General features: G+C 45.0%; 1 long non-coding RNA gene across 1 annotated transcript; it reads right to left on the reverse strand.

Moving 5' to 3' along the window:
- Positions 1 to 2786: 2786 nt before the first annotated feature.
- On the reverse strand, positions 2787 to 7762 carry LOC128905686 (uncharacterized). The gene is made up of 3 exons (XR_008464943.1): positions 7649 to 7762; positions 4427 to 4503; positions 2787 to 3228 (listed from the first exon to the last, which is right to left on the reverse strand). It is a non-coding gene; the product is annotated as an uncharacterized LOC128905686 (long non-coding RNA).
- Between the last annotated feature and the right edge of the window lie 10760 nt (positions 7763 to 18522).

Here is an 18522-nt window from a genome sequence, read left to right on the forward strand (position 1 = left end):
CAGGGTCACACTTGGGTGGTAGGAAAGGTCTGTCACCTTCTGGACCAGAAGCCGAGATCTTAGCACCTCCTCCCCTGCTCAGCCACCAGAAACTGCAGCAAAACCTTTTTTTTTCCTGCCTCTTCACCAGGGTCCAGAGAAACCAACAGCCACCTGACCTGTCTTAAACTCCTGTCTGTGCTTTGGCTTTTGAGTTTTAAACTTTTTTTACTGGGAAATGTGGGGGCTAACATGAATATGCTCCAAGATACTTTGCTCATGGAACTGGAAGGGGATGTAATTTAGCCTAAAACCATAATTTAAGCTGTAGTCTAGTTCTAGTTCTTACTACCTGTAAGAATAGTTACTAATCATCTCACAAACCATGTCTGTGACCTGTGCTAAGTTTTCAAATCTGTTTGGTTTTGCTTTTGATAGCTTCAACAGAGTTGTTGAATGACATTTCCTTTAGCAGGAGTTTTCCAAACAAATTAACTTCATTTCTGCTTGCAAGAAATGGCAAAAACATATTTTGCTTATGCCTGCTTGGAACTACATCTGTGCCTCTGAGGTCCAGAAGGTGACACATCTTCCACGAGTGTTTCCTCTAATAAGCGTAGAGAGGAGAAACTAACAGTTGTGAGCTGTAGCTACTAGAAAGTTACAAATATTCTGTTCAGAAATATCCTAACTGCAGCTCAGCATTTGGACTTGAGGAGCATAGAGCTGACTAGGATGAATCTATGCAGAGAATTGGAAAGCAAACAATTAAACCTCAGCTGGAAAAGGAGGCCCCCTGATTTTAACGGAATTGGACCAAACGCACAGGACCAGCCCTAGAAGAGCTTGGCTGAATCTTAAATGTGAGTATTAAGGCTGAATTCTTCACGTCGTCTGGGCATTGTGGATACAGCCAGTGCTGTGACAGTGAAAGCAGAGTACGTTGGCCATTTTTGTAGAATTGGAGAGAAGTGTTAGGTGGATGGGAAGGGTGGGACTGATGGGGACAATATAATTCAGGGCTCCGTGGCTGTTTTTAAGTGAACAGAAAAAAGACAAGTTTGGAGTCAGCAAGTCGGTGCAGCAGGCCAGAGTTGCGGTAACAAGGGTGAGGTACCTACCATTGCCCAGGTGCAATGCAAGGGGAGAAGGACCTACCCAACTCCTCGCTGCCTGGAAGACGGGGTGTGGACCCCAGCCCCTGCGCCCCGGGGTGGCAGCAGGACCCAGGAGGGCCCCCAAATGTGCTCTTCCTCCACGCAAGGAAGAAGCGCTGCCCTGGGTCCATACCCCCAAAGCTGGCAAGGAGCTATGGGCAACCACCCTATGGGGTTTCAGAGGCTGGGACTGGCTCACAGGCAGCCTTGAACCCACCCAACTCTTTGCGTAAAAGCACGATCCAGCACACCTAGAATTACACTTTACTAAAAGGAATAACCATGCGTATCCTTTATGGTATTCAGCATTACGATGCTTCCCGGTATCTCACAGTCTGAACGTCAAAAATACACCATTTAATGGATTCAAGCATTTTATCTGTCCTCTATTAGGAAAGCAGAAACCTGCTGTGTAAAGCTCAAGAAGTAAAGTCTAACGATGACGGACCAAACTCCAGTGGGAGTTTTGCTGGAGAAAGGCCTTGCACAAGTTGACCTATTTAATTAAAATGCAATAAAATGCAATTTCCTTTACATCATTACACTCTACTGTCAACCTTAGAATCACAAATTTGTTAATAGCTGAGCAAAGTGGTTCATCTGTGGTTATCTCTTGGTAAAAAAAAAAAAAAAGGAAAAAGATACTTTTAAGGAAATGTGTTAATAATTAAAAATAAATTTAATGGTCTAAATGAAGAGTACTGACAATATTAAAAAGGGTAATGACTTAATTATTTTTGTTGATGGCAGTTACTCATTTGTGGGCCATCAAGCTATAAACCAGGGTAATTTATTGACTGCAATATAAACTGGATATGTGCCATATTATTCAAGAAAAACAATACACTGCAAAAACAATACAGAGAAGAGGTAATTTGTACAGAGTTCATGAGACAATTATATCATCTAATTACGAAACTGACTCGCTATGCCCTTGGCTCGATTTATTATAAGAGAATTGAAAGACAAACTGAACATACTGAGAGTCTAGTAATTTAAATTTAAATCCTGCCTGTACACCCAAGCATCCAGGAACTGGTGTGATCCAGCACAGGGATCAGGAGTCCCGAAGGAGGATGCCTGCATTTGTGACTCAGGGTACTACTTCATTTTTTGTGCGCTGGAAATTAAACTACTGCCTCATTTTGCTGAAAAGTGCCTTCGGTCATTATCACAGAAAACATTTAATAATGCTAACAACACACACACCCACAAAAAAAAAGTTATTATTTACTTATTTCAAGCCTTGACAGCAGTTTGAAAACTGTCTATACTTTATGTGCTTCACTGGTGCAGCACCTCTGGAGAAATCCAGCAGAAGCGTTTGGGTGCAAATGGATGTGTTTCGTGTTCAAACAGAAGCAAATCATGGAGGTGTCTGAACTGTAAGACATAACCAAGGCCCTGCACACGTAACTCACTCGCTCGCAGCAAAGCTCATCAAAGCACAGAAATGACCAGGACCAAAACAAAAGCCAGTTGCTGAGTTATTCTCCAAATTGCCAAATCATAGCTGCACTGCAACCTTTTGAACTCTTTTCAGATGTTTTTCCTTGAACTTTTTATGCTATTTAAGGAACGTAAAAATATTTTCTTTGTCAATCATGTAACAAACTTCATTAAATAAAACCGTTTTTTTGCATCCCTTCTGATGGTTTTTATTCTCAGTTTACTGTGCATTTTGTAGTTGAATAGATTTTAATGGGTGACGTCTAGCCATACTATAGCAAATTGTGGAGGAGGCTAATATTTGAAGGATTATAAAGGGTTTATAAAACAGGAAAAAAACCTCAGTGTCTCTCTATTTGTTTTTATTAATAATAATGCTGGCTTGCATACAATGCCTTTTTAAATGAATGCTATGAGTGTCTAGGAGACAGAATAGCAAACAGAGAGCCTGGGAGACGTGGGTCTGAGTTTGACCCAGGTAGGGAAGACATAATTCTGCATATTGGAAGGTGTAATCCTGGTTTAAGAAATCCTCTCCCTCTGCCAAGCGGGACTCTTCTGCCTGGTGGAGTCACCCTGGTGCCAGCTCAGCAATCCACTGCCTTCTCCCAGTTGTGTTAATGAAATTCCTTGTGGGACCACACTGGAAGAAAGACCATTGAAACAATTGCAATTAAAAATAGCTCTCCTTCTCCTCCTCCCACGAACGGTTTATTTTTAACTTCCATCACTTCAGTGCTCTGATTTAAGCACTGTTCTACACGCACTTGGTTTGGCACAGCTGAGGAGGTGACAAACTGCAGGCCAGAGGTGGGAACAAACATCTGAGGCAGGAGCTGGTTGCAGCAGCTTAGCTGCCAAAGGCAGGACTATGGTGTGATAGTTCATTGTATGAACTTAAACTTTGCCTTTCCTGACTGTTTTCGTAGCCATGCAGCATCTCTGCTGCAAATCCCTAGTACAGAAGTGCTGGATCAGCGTTTCTTTCCTACCTCAACCTCGTTCACTTACTTGAGAGATTTGCAATCATTTGAGTTTTAACGTGGAGAAACACAGTGTAGGCAAGGCCTCAGCCAAATCACAAGGCCTATATCCTTAAAGACATTTATTTAGATGGCTAACATTCAGTCAGTGGAAGGCTTAAATGGACAGGGTTAGGAGCAGGCATACAGTCAGGGACAAAGCCTTGGCCATAGGGCAACGGCCACCTACACACCTCAGCTGTGTTCCCTTGCGGGTCTCTGATCACAGCCTTACGTGTTTTGCTTACTGCTGAGGATCAAGCTGTATGTGTGATTCAGGACTGAGTAAGAACTTCTGACGGGTCATTTTGGCCAGGATTTGGGGGTTCTTCCATCTTTTCTTAAAGCACAGGCCATGAGTCACTTGCTGAAATCTCCTTTCTTATCTCTCCAACTTCCTGCCACTGCATGGACCTCAGGCGATGGTGGCCCTCTGATTTCTTCTGTCCTCTGCCTGTGATTTTTGTCTCTTGAGGACTCAAAAGCTACAACCTAATTTGAATTTTTGGATACAGCTATGTAAGCACTTGGGCAAACTTGCATAACCTTTAGCACACAGGAAGTCAGATAATATCTAATCTCCTCCCCATCAAGGTAAAAGTGTGTCCCCAGCTCATTATTAACCACTGCATTCTAGAGCAGACAACACAGTACATCATATAACCCGTCCTACAGATCACTACATCAAAAGCAATCATCTGACTTGTTCACGTGTAACAGCATCACAGCATGACATCACCCAGAACCCACTGAAGTCAACGGAAGAAATACCAATTCAGGTGGATTTGGACTTCTCCTTTAGTGCCTCAGGTAACTCACCTTACACATCATAATCTGCGTTTTGAGCCTCTATCATGTTCCTTGGCCATTATTTTTCCTTCTAGTCTTGACCTAGACTAGGGACATAGAAGGTTTTGTTACCGATGACCAGTGCTTTTGGCCGATATAAGACTTCAGTGTCAAACTTTTCAATAAGAAGACCTTGTTTGCCTGTGCAAGCATATTGCTTCTCTTTCGCTCCACACACACTGTTCCAGTCCTCCCTGAGGTTAGTAGGTCTTCTTGTAATGCAAATAAATTTAAAAATAAAATAACATCACAATGGATCTAAAGGAGCGCTTGAAAATCATCTGGCTCACAAAAGTGTGATTTTGTGATGGAATGGGGTGGCCTAAGCTTGGCTGGAACAGGTTGGATCATGAGGACCATCAACACTTCAAGAGCTCTGTGGAGCCTTAGTCTTTCATTGACTGCAGAATTAGTCCTAGAACCACTTCTTTAAACTGGTGAGATACAAACTGCCTTATGTGTTCAACTACTTCACGTTTATCTGTCATTTCTAAACTCCTTCCCATCACACAGGGAGGATAAGCTCTCAGCGATTTCAGTGACTTTACCTGCACTGGAATATTTTCCTGTTGGTTCTTGAAGCTCATTCATGCCTTTTCTGTCCTCACTTCCCAGAGGTGAAGCATCAAACAAGCCATATGGAGTACTATACACTCACTCTAGAGACCAAAATATATGGTATGTAAACAATTTAAAAAAAATAATGTATTTTTCCTAGTAACCCTTCTATATCCATCAAGTTGACGGTTATCTTAGAGAAGACTCATGCTACTCGTAAAAAGCCCTTACCAAAGTCAGCCAAAATTCCAAGAAAAAAATTAGAAAGGCAGTCAGGCAACTAATCCTTTTTGGAGCTGTCAGATTGTGACCTGAGGCATGCTTTCAGAGAACAGGCAAAAATCACATTCTTTCCCAAATGAGGAACAATATGATGATTTAACTATGGAAAGCTAAATGATGAGCATACAGTTTCTGCCTGCGCAGAAAACATTCCCAAGAAGGGGACTGATGTGATGTAGTTGTAGTGGATGGTTACGAACTGCCAGACAGGCGGTACTGCCTCAGAGCTCCCACTCCTGCACTCCCTTTCCTTGCAGTAGCTTATGTGAAAGAGTAGAAAACCCGTGGAATAATGAAGATGAATGCAATAAATATACCTGAGCCTGTCTACTTGTTTTAGTGGTTAATGCCACTAAAGAAACCCTGCAGAGCTTTAAGCAATTCTTAGTGATGAAGATTTATGAAGCCCTTTTAAAAACTTCATTAAGGGGTCAGAGAGATTTAAGTGGCCTCGCAAGCTCTGCACTGAGCCAAGAGATTCACTTTGCAGAAACTCAGCCAAAAGCAGCGAGGGGAGAGCTGGTTTGCAAGGACTTTTCACGCGCTCTGGCCTGGGAGGAATGATGCTGGGTACCCTGTGGATCTGGGCAGTACAGCGCGACACTGAAGTCCCGAGCAGGGTTGTATCATGTAAGACAGTTAAAGGAAGCTGCTTAGCACAAGTAATCGCTACAAATAGGGTTAAAGCCAGAATACTATGATAAGCAAGCCAAGTCTGCATACACTGCTCGCATACCTCTCTTCTTCCAGCTTCCCTCAGTTTGTTCAAAATATGGTAAAGTATTTTTGTAGTTCAGATGAGATGTGTTTTCCTCCTTCTGATGACAAGCGCTTCCCTTCAAATCATAGCGCAGAATCTTACCTTCCATGCTGATGCCTCCAAGCAGTTGTTTAGAACTGTGATTATTTAGATATAAATAGCAGTGCTCATTAATCTAGCGATCACTTACTCCCAGCTATGAAAATGCAAATTGGGTTGGCTTGTTTGTGTTTTCGAGCGAGAGAGAAGGTGGTGGCGGTAGGTGGGAAGGGGAATGTTCCCTGGGTGCTGCTGTTATCACCCTTTCGTCTCGCCGCGAGCCAGGGAACGTTTCATCTGTGCCCTGCAGAGCTTTGCTGGGCTCTATTCCACTGCCACTGAGGTGGGTGTGCATCATGCGCACCTTGTAAAGGTGGTTCATGGACTGACAGATTGGGTCAACCCCATAAAAAAACAACTCCTGGACTTTTTTTTTTTTTTAATAGGCGTGCAGCAGAATAAGCTCTGGTAGCTGGCAAAACCAGCAAACCTTGACAGAGTGAGAGATGAAGGCTGCTCTGGCAGCATCACAGGTAAAAGTACCATTGCCTTTGGCCCACTGAAGCTGCCCGGCCATCAGGAAGCAGCCGTGAGCTGTTATAAAATTCAGTATAAACCAAAGCAGCAGATCTCCTCTAGAAGCTGTGTTTCAGCTTGACTGCCCACCTGAAGAAAACACCTTTCACTAGATGGCTTGTAACCCAATATGTGGTGCTTCAGATGAAGTGCGGGAGGCGTTGCATGGCCTCAGTGCCTAACAAGCAGGCAAGCGCCTCTCCTGGAGCTAGAAGGAAGGAAGGTAAAAAGAGAAAGACAGTAGAGGATGGAGAATGGGGGAGACCTGAGAAATCTGTGGTAAGAAGAGAACTGCTGGACTGAGCCATCAAAGACGTCCCTCTCCTCATGTCCCATTCCAACAGCTGCCAGCAGCAGGCACTTACAGAAGCCTCCCCGAAAAAAGGCTGTATAAAGCATTCCCTATCCTGTTTTTTTCTCCCACCCCCAGCATGTTAAATATCTTAAAATCTAAATGCTTTCTTCATGAACTGAAGTGGGCTCCTGAGTTTTAGCAGTGTGTTATTGGAAGGAGAATCTCATAATGGAGTCAGTTTAGCAATTAATTTTCATGATTTTAAGGGAGCTCGTTCATATTAGCCCTCACCGGGAACAAACTTTTTACATTTGCAGAGCTTAAAGCGCCTGCTTTACACTAATTGAGAGGGATGGATGGAACCACACGCTTGTGAATGGGGTTTCTCAATCACGTTTCATGGAAGAACGGCTCAAGCTAGGGGTAGCCTCCAGTAAGGGTTAAATTTATGAATGATGCAACAGATGATGCTCAGTCACTTCTTTTGGTGACAGCATTGTCTGGCACTACTTTAGCATCTATTAGAAATACAGCATTGGCTATAGAGTCTACAAATCAAGCTGTTGCAACATTTCCAAAACAGTTATTTGATAAACAATTCAATATTACCGAATAGCACAAGGAAGTTTGTCTACCATTGCCTCCATCCTGCAGGGTTTTTTAAAGGAGAAAAGGGCCTTACCTTGCTACCTTCATTTGAATACAATCGTTTCAGATGCATTCCTGAAGCCAGCAACAAAGACAGGAGGTGTCTTCCCATCTGCAGGAGCAAGCAGAGATTCGGTAGTGAGCCAATTACCATTACGGGCCGGCAGGAAGGAGAAGCCTCCCTCATGACAGTGAGTCATGAGATCTCAGTGTTGACAAGGAGAGCTACTACAGAAGAGCCAATTACGTAATATCCCAAAGAAGAGTAATTAAGTGGCTTCATTGATACAAGTTTTGCATGAGCTACACACTACAAATAGCAGCTTCATTCAGGCCTTTTCAATGACACATGCTAGAGATAGGAAGAGCCAAGATAATAATGTTTTGCCATGGCGTTTTGGGAAACTGGGGATCAGGAATTTTTCCAGAGCGGGAAGCTCGTTTTTTTCGCTGAAGACTTTGTTTTGATTTCAAGCACTGCTGACTGTGCGCTGTTGCCGTGTTTTTGAGATACCTCTTTTATCGCTCCCTTGGATTGTAGGGCACAGGGAGATTTCTGCAGTAGACAAAGACTCTTCTGAGTCACGTGCTACTAGAGTGGAAGGAACTTGCTGCAGATCTGCCATAAGTAAGGGCTCACCTTATCTAACTACCTCTACATCAGGAGAGTTGCTCTTGCGTACTCTATGGAGACTGGAGATATACAGTGACAAAGAGAAGCAGCGGGTGGCTTGGGCACCCGATGTCTGAGTTCCCGGGTGCTGGTGTCAGCCCTGGGTGCCAATAGTTCCCTCCACAGCCCAGAGGTGCAGCACGTTTCGTCTCTGACTGCCATGGCTTGTGAGATGTTGCAACGGCTCAGCAAGGAGAGCAAAGCTGTCCTAGGGGCTGCTATACATAATAAGCCCGTGTCACTCCAGTAGGCAAAACCCTGATCTTTATGGTTTCGGGTAACAGCAACTGCAGAGAGTAAAAGCACCTGGAGAGCTTAATAACAGCTCCAGAAAATAAATTCACAGTGAAGTGTACCCTGCTTCTTCATCTGGAGCCATATTCATAGGCCACCAAAGTAGGAAATGTCTGAGGTGGCAGGAATCCATGAATCAGGGGCCCATTTGCTATTGTTTGGGTGGTGGTATTTTTTTCAATTTCCACATGCAAAACAATACAAGTGATCATAAAATTATTTAGGGACTTGTGCTGATCCCCAATTAGCACTCCTAAAACTTCTACTCACTTCAGGTTTGAGAGTGAAACAAAAGATTAACCAAAGCAGAACACAGCCCTGCTTTTCCTTGAGCCAGCGGGAACCATGCCAGCATTTGATTTTTCAAATCTGGTTTCCTCAGCTAATTTAGTCATGCAGAATTAGCAGCCTCAAGAATAAAAGTGTAAGCGTGAGTGTGTATAACGCCTGTTATACCCAAAAGTGGGTTACGTTTCCCACCAATTCCCTCAAGCAAAACCTGTACACCTGTGGAGCACCATAAATTTATTTTTTTTTTCCCTCTCTCTGTGGTGAGGTTTTAGCAACAAGTAAGTAGCAATGTTTGTTGCAAACCTTCGTCTTTTGGACTTTGGGTGCTGTCGTGGCTTTTACCTGGGGGCTGTCAGCCCAGCTACCACATCATCCTCTTTCTGCAGAGGGGAAGGAGAACATTGCTCTTTCCTTCCCCTCCATGTGGTAAGAAGTCACAGGGAACCACAGAGCTGCGTCATCCTGAATTGCTGTGACCAGATTTGCCAGGGAGCTTTTCCTACTGGAAAGAAAAAGCGCCGTGACCGCTAGTCTGCCTGTGCACACACCCTGGGCTGTGTGTAGGAAACGGGGTGGGCAGAACGGCTCCTGCCCAGCACAACTTTGTGTGTGGCCCCCGCCCCGTACCATCCTGGTGCCGGGGGAGCATGGAGCACAAGCAGGAGTGAGAGCATCTGGCATTGGCAGCCACCTCGAAACTGCTGCGCGGGCTCAAGATCCCACCTACTGCATCGTCTGGAATGAAATGGAGTATTTGGGGGCTGCCCAGTCTGATGAAGGAAAAAGTAAGTGGGTCTTCAGGTAACGGGCTTCAAATATATAAATTAGGCTGCTGCAAAGAGAAAAGGAATGTTTTCTTCTCTGTTGGCAGACAGAAGTGGTGTGCTGCCCATTTAGCAAAGGTACAGGCGATGTTAAAGGTCTACCAGAGAAGAGTGGAGAATCCCCATCACCTGTGCTTTTAAGAGCAGGTTAAACACCTCAGGGAACGGCAAGACATAGGAAAAAAAAGGACTGGGTAGCCCTCTAGGATCCCCCTCAACAGAATCCTCTCTGGATCTGCAAATGAGCGATGATCCACGTCTGTTGGTAGACAGTGCGGTTGCAGGGGAGAAGAGTTACATTCCTCAAATACGTGATTCATTGAAAAACAGTGACCAGCTCCAGGAACAGTTCACTATCAATGTTTTGCCTCAAAATTAGTCATGAAACCAAGAGGAGTTAAAAAAGGAACGGCTGTGGCTCAGCAATGAAACCCCTTTTCAGCAATTAAACCCCACCAATAAATACCGGCGAGTGCTGGAACGAACCTTTCTTTCTAGAAATTATTTTAGCTGTGGAAAATATAAACTGTGTCTTCCCTGCAGACACAGCCAAAACTAATCAAAATACTCCTCGTAACACAAAGGAAATACCTCTGGGCTGCGATAAGGAATATGAATGTAGTTCTTTTACGTCTCCACTAGCTAATAACAATAAGATGGACTGGTGGCACCGTTTTCAGCATGGAGATTAATAGTCCGGGAGAAACTGAGAAGGAGAAAGTACACTTTCAGTTTTCTTTCCGATGGCTAATTAAAAAGCCCATATCTGAGAGGAAACGTTGTGGAAATGAGAGCTATTTGGATGTGCCTTCCCCCCACATACTATCATTCTGCTTTGTGAGGAATGCTTTCTTAACGCTAATCTCATCCCTGTGCTTTGACAGAAGTTACGGTTTCCTTCCTTTGCAACCGCTAAGGCTCAGTTCTATTATGGGGTTTGTTTAATGGGAGCTTTATTATTTTACTAAATTACCTCATCTTCTGGGAACAAACTTAACCTTGAACTATGAAGCTAAATGGCTTTTTAATGACGCAAGTCTGTTTGGAAATTGTGCTTTGATGACTCTAAATTTTCTTCATTCTGCATGTTTAATATGAGCAATATACATAAAAAAGTGACTAATTTCTGTGGACTTCCCTGATTCACTATTTGAAAATCAATTTTCCGCAATTATTAGGGTTAAGACAAGTGAGAACAAACATTCTTAATGGTATTCAAGCACCAGTGAGGAGCCCCTCGCATCACTAGGGAACCCATCCTCACTAAGTTGGGAAATTATGCAACGTTGATGTTTAAATATTCAATATTGAAAAGTTTAAATTCTTAGTGATTTAAGTATCACTCCTCGGTGCATTCTGGGATGGAGCCTTCTTGTGCTGCCATGACACTCAATGAGAAACAATGAGAAACTACCATTAACACAAATGAGATGGTGGTTGGATCCAGAGTTTGTAGTCAGGCCAAATGAACGTGGTTTTCTAGGACAATCTATGGGATGGTGAATCTCTCTGATCCCAGAGAAATTACTTCTTCTTGCAGGGCAGTTGTCTGAGTGCAGAGGGTGAAGCATGGTACGGGGCTATTTTGTTAAGATCTGATGCACGTTAGAGGAATTACTGTCTTGGTTCCTGTTTGATTCCCTCCCAAATGCCTGTAAGTCGCTGCAAACCCACACAAAAGACTTCTTGACTCTAGAAAAATGTGTGTCTATGTTTAGGGTGTGTGCAGTTTGGGTACTTCTGAGGTTGTATTGCCCAGAGGTCACCTTTGGGCTAAGCTGGGGGCAGTGTTTTTTGTTTGTGTCAGACTTGAGTGGGAAGAAATACATGAAAACCAAACAGAAATATGCTGTTAGCTAATGGAGTAGCTACACTCCTGTTTATTAAGGAATATTGTTAAAGTTTGTGAGCTTCTTTCTATGTCTTCATTCAGAAGAGCCCTGCATCTTCCTGCAGTAGGAGCAGAGGACTGAGCACTGCCTCCCCTTTCTCCTCAAACCACCAGACCCACACAGCCAGGCACAGACCATCACGTGCTTCCTGGAGGCACCAATGTGTTCCAGACCTCCTGCAAGTGTGCACACACGCGTCCCTTGCCCGTCACCTGGAAAAGATGGTACAGCCATCTGGGATGGTTAGGGAAACAGCATCAGGAGAGCTGAGCCTGTTAGTGGGGCAGCAGCATCTTCCCAGCCACTCTCTCTCCAAAGGAAAGGGGCCCTTCTCCGGCCCTAGATGGACAAGTGCCTTCACACAATGAGGAAAAAGGTTCCTGAAAGAAACGGCAACTGTGGGCAGGTTGCAACACCGGAATAGCTCTTCCAGGCTGCCAAGAGGGTCCCAGGAGAAAAAGCTACCAGGGCTGACGGACGTGCCAGATAAATTGTCCCGAGGACTCCAGGCAGCCCTTGTCCACATGAGGCTTCCAGTTTTGCCCCATGCTGCTGAGGAACTAAAAGCAGGGTTGTCGTGAGCTTTTATGACATTTTTCATTCTGCCTTTGTCACCCTACAAAACAGTCCTGGCACATCGTGTGAAAACAGGTATATCTAATGGCAGCCTTAGAATTGTCACTAGTTATTTCATCTGTTGTTAGACACCCAAAATCAGCTAAAATTTTTTCAGAAGAGAAACCAACAGTTCTGATATCTGGTTTCTCAGTCCACAGAAGTTACTAAACTGCTGTCTGAGCTTCGCACTCAAATTAAGAGGGGAGCGTCTGTCCCTGGATGCTCTCATCTGATGACCCACTTCTAACATGATGCATCCAAGTCAAACTTGGGCAAACTCTTCGTCCTTTTTTGGTGCCATCCCAGTAAGATCACCTCTCATTCTCTTATTGCAGCCTTTTGTATAGAGACCTCTGCACTTGCCGCAAGGAATGGTGGGTAGTTCACCTAAAGAGACCACAAACAGCCAAGTGCCCCCCCCCCCCAAAATCTTATTCCCTCCAGCACCCCCATTCCTGTAGTAGTCCTGGGCTCCCACGTTGTTATGAATCTCTGAAAACTCTTGCCCTACAAAGCAGGATGGCCAACTTTCCCCCAGGCAAACCTTCACAGCTATGTGTCAAAATGTTTTCCAGGTGAGAGCTGTGGGACAACACAACGCTGCCGGCATCAAGAAAACTGAGGGAGGAGTTCTGGCAGAAGTTCATTATTTGGGGATAGCAGCGTTTCCCGACTGCTTTCCTACGGGGAGGGGATGATCTGGGTGTGGACTGGGTTACAGAGTGATTTAGCCACGTTAGTCCCAGTATACTCTGCCAGTTTGCTTCCCCCAACACCTGGGTTTGCCCAGGAGCCCTGTGCCAGTGGAGCTTCAGTGTCACTCCAATGAGACAACCAAGCATGGACCGCGCGCCTGCCTTGCACAAGGGCTCCTTATGCCTTAAAAACTGCAGCTTGACCACCCTTATTCTACCTTTATTGCCTGTATCCTGAAGACGAAATGCCCTGCAAGAAGCCACTGAAAGTGAAAAGTCTGTATTTCCTACAGAACCTCTACATGCAAAAGAATATCTTTTCATATTTCCTCCCCCCTGGCCCTCTGGTTAAGTGCAAGTTCTACCACCATAAATTTATGGTATTGCTTGGAAAGTCAGTTGACAGACAAGGTCCTGCTGTGCTACTAAACATAAACATTTCACCTTCTTGTTGTGTTAAGCCCTGGCTGAATTTTTTTTTTTCACCAATAGTTTCTTTTTTTTTTTCCCGAATGGGAATGCAAGCAGCTGAAGCCCAGCGAGAAAACATGAAAATAGATTTCTAGGAAAGTAACCAAAAGGGCTTTACCAGCAGGACAAGTTGCTTATCAAGAACTATTTTAGGAACGTGAGGAAATGAAACTTTGAAGAGAGAGTTCCAAGAGGGAAGATTTACTGAGGAGCTGAGGGTTCAAAGCAGGATGACAGCATGGCTATCAGGAAACCTTCTCTGCACCTGTTTCTCCACCAGCTGCCAAACCGTACTCCCCCTCCTTTCTGCTGGCAGCTGAACGGCCAAGATCTGCATCCTCTTTTGTACTAATCCACTCCACCGTCTGTCTGGAAATGTTTGACAGTCACCTCATCCCCTCCTCCTCCTGAGCAGAGATATAAGACACAGTTTCTAGTTTTAACGCCCAGCTGTGCTCCAGAGACCTTGTATAAATCCAAGTCACACTCTCAGAAAACAGGGTCACAGCAGGCCTCAGTTTCCCATCTGTACAAGGAAAATATGTTGCAGTTTCCTTCCTTCTTGTGCCTATTATCTAGTGAGGCTTCGGGCTCCTTAGGCTGGGAGCTGCTTCTTTCAGAGGCTGTATCCAGCATTTAATGCCAAAGGAGACACCTCAGCTTCAGGTTGTAGGTGCTGTTGTGCTTTAGTGGTGCCTGAAGCATTTCTTTTATGGCCCATTTTTGCAAATTTACTGTAATCCAAAACCCTTTTATGCATGGAGATGAAGTGTAGTCTTCCCCTGTGCCACTGGTTTGCACATGGACACTGTGCACGGGTCTCCTCCAAGCTGCATGTCTGAACTGTTTGTTTCACAAGCAGGAGTCTCGCTTTCCTCCTGCGCGCTCCTCTGCGGGAGAAGTGCCCTGAAACTCTCGCTTGCTGGGACAGATCCTAAGATCCTAGAACGTCACACTTCTGCTCCTTTACTGCAATGAGAGAGCAGGAATGGGTGGCTTTGCTGAAGTCAGTAAAGCATTGTACAATATCTTGGGTTTACATGTGATTTTGGAGTCAGTTTAGGATGATGAATCACAGAATCATAGAATGGTTTGGGTTGGATGGGACCTTAAAAATCATCCAGTTCCAACCCCCCTGCCATGGGCAGGGACACTTCCCACTAGACCAGGCTGCTCAAAGCCCCATCCAGCCTGGCCTTGAACACTTCCAGGGATGGGGCATCCACAACTTCCCTGGGCAACCTGTTCCAGTGCCTCACCACCCTCACAGTGAAAAATTTCTTCCTGATGTCTAATTTAAATCTACCCTCTTCCAGCTTGAAGCCATTAACCCTCATCCTATCACTACATGCCCTTGTAAAAAGTCCCTCTCCAGCTTTCCTGTAGGCCCCCTTCAGGTACTGGAAGGATGCTATAAGGTCTCCCCGGAGCCTTCTCTTCTCCAGACTGAACAACCCCAACTCTCTCAGCCTGTCTTCAGCACATAGGCACCAAAGTAGCTTTACACCCCCTTTTTTTTGTGTCAACAAGTGATGCTACATCTAGATCAGAGAAACTGGGAGCACTTCCCACCTCAGCCAAACCCCAGCTCTACCCCAGACTGAATCATTGGCTTACACGGGCCAGACTTGCCCACTTCTCAGCTTTCCAGGAAGGAAGGGGCGTTGTGGAGCAAACGTGGCCCAACAGGCTTCTTTCCTGCTAGGCCAGGGCAGGGTGGCACAGCCTGGTGTTCCCCAGCAGACAGGTCCAGAAACATCCTCAGATGCTTTCCTCATGCTGCAGCACAGGGCAGATGTTGTCAGCAAAGCCTCGGTCAGTAAAACCTGCTAAGCAAACGCGGACGCAGATCACAGCCGCGTCCCTTGCGGGGAAGCTGCCTCTCTGATCTCTCACCGCCCGCACACACAGGGCAACATAAATAACCTGCTGCAGCCTGGCAGCTGGCGGCCATCTTGTCACAACTGGCCGTGTGTGGGGGCTATGAATAGGTCCTCGGGCGCCTGCTCGCATAAAGACTGGGACGGCTGTTTGAACACTCTTGTTTGAGCTTTGCTCTTGCTCACTCCTGGTGCATGCGTCCGGTTTTGAGAAGGCTGCCAGGTCCCAGGCAGTACCAGAGAGGCTGAGCTTGGGATGCAGCATATGGGAAGAGACAAACTGGCCCGAGCCATGGTGAGGAAGAGTCATGGGCAGCTTGTGGAGGAAGGAAGACCATCCCAGAGGCCCTGACGGGGCGTCTGCTCCTCAGCACAAGGCAGGGACGCCAGCACATCTCCGCTTCAGGTGACGAGGACATCAAGGAGACTTTCTTTGAGGCACAGAACTCGCATTGCAGCAGGCGGAGAGGCGGATTTGGCCCCCAGCTGAGTATGGCCCAGGGAGTCAAGGAAAAAGCCAAGGAGACTTGTCTCAGAAAAGTGCTATCCTCCCCGAACTTGAACTATATCCCATAATGATGGATTTCAAATAAAGGAGAGCCAATTTAGCATGTAGCTGAGGAGCCCGTATCAAATTCCCAAGTTTCTTCTCCTCCTTGACAGTGAAAAAATCTGTTTTAATATATCTTACATATCAAGTTCGTGACCTCCTTAAAGAGAATTATTCTTGTTTTAATGTCTGTGGCTGAAATCTCTTTAGCTGTGTGTGAGCAGTATTGAGAACAGAGCTGTCTCCATCTCGCTAAAGTTGACTTTACAGCGTTTCTTTTGCTCTTTTCCACCCATGTTCTCCCTTTTCTCACAGGCCCTTACCTGGTTGTTGTCTACTGTAGGGATGGTACAGGCAGGAGGAATAGCTAATTGCAGAAGAGTGGCAAGACATGGGCTATGCACTTGGAAACTTTGGTCAGATGTGTATTTTTTGGTGTACAAATACCACTAAGGTTTGCAGTAAACTGATGGGATTGTTCCTCCAGTCATTGTTATTGTTGCTACCTTAGGAGCACCTGAAGGATTCATCTCAAGTCCCAGGACTTTTGAATTAGGGAGAGGTACAGGGAATGAGCCACAAGAGCTTCCAGTATGAGTTATATGCATAGGGCTCAGAAATTGGTACCAGTTAGATGTGTATATATATATATATAGGTATATATATGCACACACTTTTTTTTTTATGCATGTGTATTTTACGTGTGAGTGTATATATAGACATGTATGGATGTCTCCTACCACTGTACAGCCCTCTAGGAAGCAGCACTGTGTTCTCAGTGCCTGGCCACACTGAGATGTTTTCACTGTCCCCATTGCATTTGCAGCCAGAAGCGGCCATCCTGTGGATTCCCTAAACTTTGGGGATCTCATGACCAGTCTCCCCATATCTGATTGCACATCCAAAGGCTGGTAGTGGCCGATCTCTGCTTTGGGCCTCTTTTCTGGCTGGGCAAGGAGTTTGGCCTGGCCTACAGCCTGTCCCAGGCACCACAGTGATGTCTTCAAGGTATCTCGTAAGCATCAAGGCTGTGTTTCAGGCTGAAGAGGCAGGCAGCACAGAGTAGATGTTATCACATCCTCTGTAGAAAACTCCTGGGAAAGTAAGACCAAGCCTTGAAGCTTTCACCCTAGAAGCTTTGATCCCTTTGGAAAGGATTGCCTTTTCCCTCTTTCCTTCCACCTCTCTCAGAAAAACGGCTGAGCCTACATGAGTCCTCTGGCATCAGGGCACTGTGCCATCCCACCACAGCCGCCCTGTGATGGCCTGACAGGGTCAGTAGGCGTTCGGGGCCGAAAGGAAACCCAGCACCTTTGCACATTGGAGCCGTTTACAATGACTTTTGTTGCTGATGGCGCATGTTTGGTTGTACTTGTTAAATCTTGTTAAACAGGAAACAGGTTTCGAGGCGAGAGGGTCCCTTAGAGTTCAAGCTCCCGCTTTCAAATGTTCTTACAAGATGCACAATTGGCACCGGCTTACAGGAAATATTTAATTGGAGTCGGAAGGCGCTGGCTCCACCGACCTTGTATTACATTCCTCTGCATGCTCCTTTCACAATGATTTTCACCTATAGCTTAAATCAGTGATTTATTTATACCAGCCAATAGTGAGTTCAGCAGCATCAAGGGGACGAGCGGACTACGGAGATGCAGCGAGCGAAAGGGAGGAGCGAGCAGCAAGGAACAGTCTTACGAAGCAGAAGGGGCTGCCGCAAACGCAAGAGTGACATATTTATGAGTCCAGTATCGGTTGCCTGCACTGATAAGCCACGGTCATTAAAGGAAGGAAAAGTCACCTTTGTGTATATAAAATATACAAGATTCATAGTCTGAAAAGACTCGACAGGAAAGCATTAGGTAAATAAAGGATATCCCATAAAGCATAATGTGAAAATTAAATTACCTCATAAGGGAGGAAGGCTGTCTATCCCAGCAGTGAAAGTGAAGAAAAATGAAATTCCTCTATTCCATCCCAAAACTGATTTGGCTTTGGTGTTTTGGGTGGATCTAGACACAGTGTTATTGACATCTATAAAAACGTGTTAAAGTCCGTTAAGTTGGACGGGAAATGCTGCGTCTTCCCATAAATTTTCACTATATGCTCACAAGGTGGTGAGAAGCATCCTATGCATTGCTGCTCATGGTGGCCAAACAGCAGAAGTGCCATTTCAGGGGTGAACTGGACTTTCAATGTTATTTCCAGTTTTCAGGTCTCATCAGATATTCTTTTCAACTGTTTTTGGGAGATGTACTTGTGAAACACTTGGGAAAGTTTTCTTCCCTCTTCCCTGGGCTTTTACAGGGAGTGAAACATAACCAAGATCCATCTATTTTTGTTTTAACTGGTCAGTGCACCTCCAAAGCTGAGGAAGTGTTGAAACATCATGGAGAGGCAAAAAGAAGCAAATTGAAAGAGTTCACTTATTGCACTATCCAGCAAAAGAGATAATGGGGGCAAAAGAAAAGAGAATGGGGGAAAGAAAAAGATAATCCAGTATTTTAAAATTTTATCATTAAAAAAGCAATTAATAATAAAAAAAAAAACAAACCAAAACTTTGTTGTTTTGTTTTGTTTTGTTTTTTAACTGAATTAACAATTTCAAAAGTAAGTGATCTGCTAGTGGTTGTCCCTGTGGTAGACATGCACAGCCCCTGCCTTGCATACAGGCGGCAAACAGGTGAACAATGTATAGTTTTGTTCTGCCTCAGCAGCAAGTC

The sequence above is a fragment of the Rissa tridactyla genome, chromosome 2, assembly GCF_028500815.1.
Source record: "Rissa tridactyla isolate bRisTri1 chromosome 2, bRisTri1.patW.cur.20221130, whole genome shotgun sequence".
NCBI classification, from domain to species: domain Eukaryota; kingdom Metazoa; phylum Chordata; class Aves; order Charadriiformes; family Laridae; genus Rissa; species Rissa tridactyla.